The 8,324-nt window shown below is 33.4% G+C and overlaps 1 non-coding gene across 1 annotated transcript; it reads left to right on the top strand.

Annotated features, from left to right (window-relative positions):
• Positions 1 to 7,130: 7,130 nt before the first annotated feature.
• On the top strand, positions 7,131 to 7,202 carry TRNAQ-UUG (transfer RNA glutamine (anticodon UUG)). Its single transcript has one exon. It is a non-coding gene; the product is annotated as a tRNA-Gln (tRNA).
• The last annotated feature ends 1,122 nt before the right edge of the window (positions 7,203 to 8,324 follow it).

Genomic DNA, 8,324 nt, shown 5'->3' with positions numbered 1-8,324 from the left:
TTTAGAAATAATTTATTTTAGTTACAAAAGATTTTTAACCCAATTAATGACCTTTAAAATGAGCCATTGAACAACTCTCTACAATGTTCCAGTGCCAAGCTATCTGCTGAAAAGAAAAAATGAAAAAAGAAAAAAATATGCCGTTTGTGGAGAACAACGTGGTTAAAGTCAATTTTCTTGATTTTCAAGCCAATATATTTTCTTTGTTATTCAATCCAAAGGACGGTAAATTTTCTATATAGAGGTTTCGGACAAGGCGGTTCTAGTGGTGTACTTTTTGTTTTGATCTGACTCCTTTTTTAGGAGTTAGGGGTTTTATATTTCTTAACATTGGACGTGATCGTCTCTTACTAGGTTGCTAGCTACCGCTGCAACCCGGACTTTAGCCATTCTGAACTAAACACTAAAATAAAAAAAAATAATATTTCTCATTGGAAATATAGGACAACAATATAGAGACACGAAATTTACGGATTAAGCCAAAAAAAGTTTCGACTAAGATAATATAAAATTAATGGGGTAAAAAATGGCGTAGCGTCTCAATTGAAGCAAAAGGAAAACCAAACTAATTTTAAGATTTTCGAGGTTTTTTTTTGGTTTTAATTAAAAAATGGAAATTATTGTTCAGACACCATATATATCTTTGCACTTTGCAGCTAAATAAAATTATTTTATTTAAAATTTTCAGGAATTATTCTAGTTTCAGTTGACAAATAAGATTTTTTTTCAAGAAATCGAGCAGCTACCTAAATCCAATATATGCAATGGTATGTTCTTCGAATGATCGTCTTTTAATTAGGTTGCTAGCTACCGCTACAACCCGGAACTATTACAAAAATATTTTATCTTTAATTACAGGCGAAACTAGATGTAGGAAGTTACTATTGAGACGAGTCGCTCTTACTATACAACATTCAGTTCGTTATCACGAACTGTTTGCTTTGATGTATCTATTGGTATCAAAATTTCGTTCTTTAGAGTCTGGGTTACTATTGAGACAACTAACTATTATTACTATAGAGTTCATTAACATGAGCTGTTTGATGGCTTCAAAATGCATATATCTTTGAAAAGACTGCAGTATGAAAATACGTCAAAAACGCAGTTTCTTTGATAAAATTGATTCTACTTAAAAAGAATTTTATTTTTAATTACAAAAGTGAGTAGATGTAGCAATTTCCTTTAAAATGACTTATTATACAGCTCTCTATGATTTTCCGGTGCCCAGCTAGCTGAGGAGAAAAAAAAAGCGGAAAGAAAAAAAGATGTCGTTTGTGGAGAATATCGTGGTTAAAGTCAATTTTTTTTATTTTCAAGCCAATATATTTTCTTTGTTATTCAAGCCAAAGGACGGTAAGTTTGCTATATAGAAGTTTTGGACAAGGCGGTTCTAATAGTGTACTTCGTGTTTTGATCTTAATATTTTTTCAGGAGTTATGGGTTACTTTAGTATTTACTATGGGGCGTGATTGTCTCTTAATAGGTTGCTAGCTATCGCTGCAACCCGGATTATATATATAAAAAAACTACATAAAAAACATCAAACCTTTCATCAAAACCTTTCCTATTTGAAAGGGATCTTAGACTCTTCAATTGGCATTTTGTCTTTATCTGCTCACAACTGTCACAATGCATTGTGGGGTATACATCCCTGATGTTAGCTACCTTATCAAGGCTCTCACCAAATAAGTATATTATTGTATTCTCATCTACAGAAACTCTAATATTGCTATCACCGTAGATGAAGTCTTGACTATTACAATAGAGTCTACTTGACAGTTCTTCTAAATAATGACTTAGTTCCTTGTACTAACCCTCGACTTTTAGTAGATTAATGTGTTCTAATAGTGTACTTCTTGTTTTGATCTTAATCTTTTTTCAGGAGTTATTTGTTACTTTAGTTTTTACTAGGGGGCATGATCGTCCCTTAATAGGCTGCTAGCTATCGCTGCAACCCAGATTATATATAAAAAAAACTAATTGACAAATACCATTTATGATGAACTACATCGGTCCTTTAGATAAATGCCTTTATCTGCTCGAAACTGTGACAATGCATTGTGGGGTATACATCCCTGATGTTAGCTATCTTATCAAGGCTCTCGCCAAATAAGTTTATTATTGCATTCTCATCTACAGAAACTCTAATATTGCTATCGCCGTAGATGATGTCTTGACTATTGCAATAGAGTCTACTTGATAGTTCTTCTAAATAATGACTTAGTTCCTTGCACGAACCCTCGACTTTTAGTAGATTAATGTGTTGTATAATCTTAGATTTTGATACTGTCTTATATACACTATTAATGAAGCAGGTCAAGACAGAAAAATGTGAAGCTAGAGCCCTTATAGAACGCAATTAGCTCTGACATCCCGCATTTGGGCTGCAGTACAACGAATGCCCATGCTTTCTTGTGTTCCTGTAATTGATTTCACAATAATCCAAGCCGCCAAGGTAGAAATTAACCATTTTTTCAGTTTAAAATTTTAATACTATATTATTTTCAAAAATTTCAATAATAATTTACATATTTCAATATCCGTCGGATAGAGCTTGCAGATATCAGGATGACATTGCCATGTAACCTGCTGCCCAATTTTTGTTTTTGAATGTTTACTCAGATTGTTATATGTGACTCAGCCATCATAATTTCCTTGTCAGATCTAGTTTCAGAGCATTTTTGAATAGTTGTCTTGTACTTTTCAGGACAGCTTGTTCTTCAACACAGAGCATTTTTTGCCAAATATTAAGTAGAACTAAAAGAACTGTTTAAAACACAGTTAGAAATACTTTTTTCTTGAGAAGGTGTCCCAGCAATTTGTTCTAAATCATTAGTCTTACAAAGACATATACTAATAAACCTAATAGATTTGTTTCCACCATAACTGAAAAACATTGCTTTTCCTTCGCTGTTGATAGGTATAGTGCTACATAAACTGCAATTGCTCCTTCCCAAATTAATATACGAATTTTCAAAGTATGCTTCCGTATATTCACTGTGTTGTCGAATATCTTCCATTACATCTATAAACTGTTCCGCAGTTGCCAATCCATACCTTGGAAGCTTTTCATTAAACTTTTCAACAGCATCCGCTCTTTCAAAGTAAATTTTAATCTGTAATTTTGAATACTTTTCGTGATCCTGGTTAAACATACGTAAAATGTTTCTCAATTTACGAAGATCAGCCTGCATTTTTGCCATCTTCTTGTATTTCTGAATGTAATGTTTCCCTTTGTCCTTAAGCGTTCTTCGGTACAACCTCGCAGAAAATTTAATTTTTTCATTATAGCTTTTGTCACCCCAGTATCTAACCATTATTCTGGTAGCAACTTTTTTATTATATATTTTTAGGTAATATTCATCATTGTGATAACGCTCCTTGATCTTTTGTATAGCCTGCTCAATTGTTGCTTCTCTGTAATCTTCATTATTATCATACCGTTCCTTGCTCTTTTGTTAGGCTGTCTCAATTTTTGCATGTCTATAAACTACATCATTATAATAACGCTGTTTGTCAATATCAATTTTCGCATGTCTATAATCTTCATCATTGTGATAACACTCCTTGCTGTTTTGTTTTGCTCTCTCAATTTTTACTTCTCGATACGCCTGGTCAGTTGAATACCTTTGATTTTCTCTTTTCAAGATGCTATCTCTGTTTTTTGTGTAGTACTGTGTTTTTAACTTGCGTGTATCTTGCTTTGATTTAACCATTATGTAACCATGAATGAAACCATTTACGTCTTTGTCACCTTTTATATAGTAATCATAACGTCATGGCTTAATTATTTTTTTTCATGACGTCATGGCGTAATGATATTATTTCATGACGTCTTCAGAAATAACAACATAATGTCGTGTTTTTCCATGCACGTCATAGGTCTAATAAAACTATGACGACATTCATTATTTATCTAGTAGGGTTTCAGCCAAGGTGGTTCTAATGATGTACTTTTGTTTTGATCTGACTCTATTTTTAGGAGTTCTGTTTTTTTTTTATTTCTTAGCACTGGACTGATCGTCTTTTACTAGGTTGGTAGCTACTGCTGCAACCCGGATTCACATATATAGTTATGAGAGGCAAAGTGGCCGAGTGGTTCAAGGTGCTGGTGTTAGCCACCAGTCTCTTCGGAGGCGTTGGTTCAAATTTTACCGCTGGTATACGATTAATATTTGTGTAAAAAAAATTTATGCAAATTTTGTTTACTTATTCAATGACGGTGAGCCAAAATAAAAGCTGCAATAACTAAACAAATATCTTTGAAAAGAATTCAGTATGAAAAGACATCAAAAATGCAATTTTTATTGGAAAAATTTATTCTCTTGTTGAAATAATTTATTTTAGCTACAAAGGATTTTTACCCCAATTAATTTCCTTTAAAATGAGCCATTGACCCACTCTCTACGATGTTCCAGTGCCAAGCTATCTGTGGAGAAGAAAGAAAAAAAATATGCTGTTTAGGCAGAATGTTGTAGTAGCTGCCACTTTTATTGATTTTCAAGCCAATATATTTCTCTTGCTGTTCAAGCCAAGGGAGTAAAAGTTTTCTATACAGGGGTTTCAGACAAGGCGGTTCCATGGTGTACTTTTGTTTTGATTTGACTCTTTTTTTAAGAGTTATGGGTTTTTATATTTTTTAACATTGGACGTGATCGTCTCTTAATAGATTGCTAGCTACCGCTACAACCCGGATTAAAATATATCGCTCCTTTATGCATGATTACAAACAAGAAAAAGCCTACGGCTTTATTTTTTTTGATATAGTAAGAGACGAACCTCAAACAATCGAGTAGCTAACCAATTTTTTCAATGGTTTTAATTCCAATTATTGTCTTTTAATGTAACAATTTTATTTTTTACTATGGGGCGTGATCGTCTTTTACTAGGTTTTTAGCTACCGCCGCAACCCGGATAGGTTGCAAGCTACTGCTTCAACCCGGATTCCAGTTACTATGGGCTATAGCTCGTCCTTTAATGTAAGTTTTCAAGCCAATATTTTTTCTTTTTGGTTATTCAAGATAAAGGACAGCAGGTTTGCTTTATAGAAGTTTGTGACACGATGGTTCTAATAGTATACTTCTTGTTTTGATCTGAATCTTTTTGCGGGGGTTTTGGGTTACTTTAGTTTTTACTATGGGGCGTGATCGTCTCTTACTAGGTTGCTAGCTACCGCTGCTACCCGGATATTAAATATAACTGTACTAGCCTATACTATAGTTAAGCGGCCTATAAAATTTAGTATAGGCAAGAGTTCGTTCTTTATTAAAAATTCCAATCGAATGAACCCTTTTTGCAGTTTCTACGACAACTCCTTCGATACGAAGTGCCCTGGCATGGAACCAAAAAAAAAGTAAATTATACATTGTGCCAACATCGTTCTTTACTTAGGCCACGCGATTGTGCTGCCTATGATATCTACATGCTTTTTATAATTGTCAAAATCCTATTTTGAATTTTGTATGCACGATTTTCTACTATAGAACTTTCTACTACCGAACTATAGAAAATACAGTTTTTCGTAAAAAATGATTTTGTTTTTAAAATTAATGATGTTAATTATACACCTTTTTAAATACATCAATTTCCTTTCAAATGAGCCATTAAACAGCTCTACATGATTTTCCAGTGCCGCGCCAGCTGCACTGAAAAAAAAACCGGAAAAAGCAAACCTGCTGTCGATGAGGAATATCGTTGTTACAGCCATTTTTCTTGATTTTCAAAGCAATAGGTTTTCCTTGTTTTTCAAGCGAAGGGACATTTAGTTTCCTATCTAGGGGCACTTGAGAATACCATTCTAATAGTGTACTTCTTGTTTCCATCTGACTATATTCTTAGGAGTTATGGGTTATTTAATTTTTACTATGGTGCGTGATCGTCTCTTCCTAGGTTGCTATCTACCGCTGCAACCCAGACAAACAAGAAAAAGCCTACGGCTTTTTCTTCTTTGAAATAGTAAGAGACAAAATGTTTTGTCATAATATAAGTACTTTAATCTTAACTATAGTTAAGTTGCCTATGCAAGTTAGCAAAAGCAAGAGTTCAATCTTTATTATAGCGATTCTTCATTTATAATGAACTATTCTTTAATGTAACTCTTACTATACATTTCGTTACTACGAACTGTTTGATTCTAATAGTGTACATCGTTTTTTGATGTGATTCTAGTTTTAGGATATAAGACCTATTTCATTTTTACCATTGGGTGTGATCGTCCCTTACTGGACTAATGTATACTGTTTTGAATTAAAAAATTAAAATTATTGCTCTGACATCAAAAATATTTTTGCAGTTTGCAGTTAAGTAAAATTATTATATTTAAAATTTTCAGGAATTATTCTAGTTTCAGTTAACAAATAAATTTTTTGTTCAAACCCCCAAAAACTACTGCGTTTTACATAATAATGGATAATTATGTAAACAAAAACGTAATTGACAAATACCTTTTATGATGAACTATATTGACAAAATCCGGGTTAGAGCGGTAGCTAAAAGCCTAGTACGAGACGATAACGGTCCTTAATAAAATATTTTTTAAAAATTGATTAAATTTTTAAAATGAATTTTTTCAACTACAAAAGGTTTTTAGCCACTTCAATTTCCATCAAAATTAGTTATCGAACAGCTCTCTATGAAGTTCCAGTGCAAGTCTATCTGAGCAGGAAAAGAAAAAGCACTGCCTAAGATTAACTTGATTGATCCTTTATACAACTAGCTACCACTACACCCAGGAAAAATGAAATCTATTTAAAAATATCAGTCACTACTAACAATAGTTCGTCCTTTAAAGTAATATTTTCTTTGTTATTCAAGCCAAAGGGCGGTAAGTTTCCTTTATAGAGGTTTCGAACAAGGCGGTTCTAATGGTGTACTTTTTGTTTTGATCTAACTTTTTTTTAGGAGTTGGGGGGTTTTATATTTCTTAACATTGGAGGTGATCGTCTCTTACTAGGTTGCTAGCTACCGTTGCAACCCGGAAAAACTAGCGAAACAATTTTTTAAGTCTGATGAAGATTTAACTGATGTGTCAAAAGTAAGGTTGTAAGTCGACGATTTTGTTTTGGCCTTATTATAATTGGTATGGTGAAATAATAATATGCATATGGTTCTTAAATCATACTTGTTTATGGTTCCATATGGTCTAGTGGCTAGGATAGTTAACTTTGACTCAACAGGCCCGGGTTCGATTCCCGGTGTGGAAAATTTTTAACTCTATAATCTTCGAACAATTTGAACCTTTTATAATTTATAATGATGTATAATATAAATACTGTAATACTGTAATACTTTAAATACTCAACTATAGTGAAGTTGCCTATGCAAGTTAGTATAGGGAAGAGTTCGATCTTTATTATAACATTACTATTACTGATTAGGCATCATAAATATTTTTGCAGTTTACATAATAATTTTAGCGATTAAGCCAAAAAAGAAAATTTTGGTTCCAGGAGTTTCGGTTACTATTGAGACAAGTAGCTATTATTACTATAGAGTTCATTACCATGAACTGTTTTATTGCTTCAAAATTCAAATATCTTTGAAAAGACTGCAGTATGAAAGTACATCAAAAATGCATTTTTTTTGACAAAATTGATTCTACTTTAAAAAGTATTTTATTTTTAATTACAAAAGTGACAAGATGTTGCAATTGCCTTTAAAATGAGCTATTATACAACTCTCTATGATTTTCCAGTGCCCAGCTAGCTGGGCAGGAAAAAAAAGCAGAAAGAAAAAAATATCCCGTTTGTGGAGAATAACGTGGTAAAAGTCAATTTTCTTGATTTTCAAGCCAATATATTTTCTTTGTTATTCAAGCCAAAGGGCGGTAAATTTCCTTTATAGAGGATTCGGACAAGGCGGTTCTAATGGTGTACTTTTTGTTTTGATCTGACTCTTTTTTTAGGAGTTGGGGGTTTTTATATTTCTTAACATTGGAGGTGATCGTCTCTTACTAGGTTGCTAGCTACCGCTGCAACCCGGATGGACGTGATTGTCTCTTACTAGGTTGCTAGCTACCGCTGCAACTCGCATACAGCTGCCGCTGCAACCCGGATACCGAAGCAATCTGGATAGCTTGCAGCTATCCCTGGAAGCACCGTATATCAGCTACTATGGGCGAGAGATCGTTCTTTACTGTAAATTTATATTTCTTAACATTGGAGGTGATCGTCTCTTACTAGGTTGCTAGCTACCGCTGCAACCCGGATTTTTTTAGGAGTTAGGGGTTTTTGTATTTCTTAAAATTGGACGTGATCGTGTCTTACTAGGTTGCTAGCTACCGCTGCAACCTGGATTCACATATATAGTTATGAGAGGCAGCCTGG

Source organism: Artemia sp. Qi Xiang Cuo, chromosome 2, assembly GCF_049724085.1.
Source record: "Artemia sp. Qi Xiang Cuo chromosome 2, ASM4972408v1, whole genome shotgun sequence".
Classification (NCBI taxonomy): Eukaryota; Metazoa; Arthropoda; class Branchiopoda; order Anostraca; family Artemiidae; genus Artemia; species Artemia sp. Qi Xiang Cuo.
The sequence above is the reverse complement of the archived record's forward strand: the minus strand, read 5'-3'. Positions and strand labels throughout refer to the sequence as shown.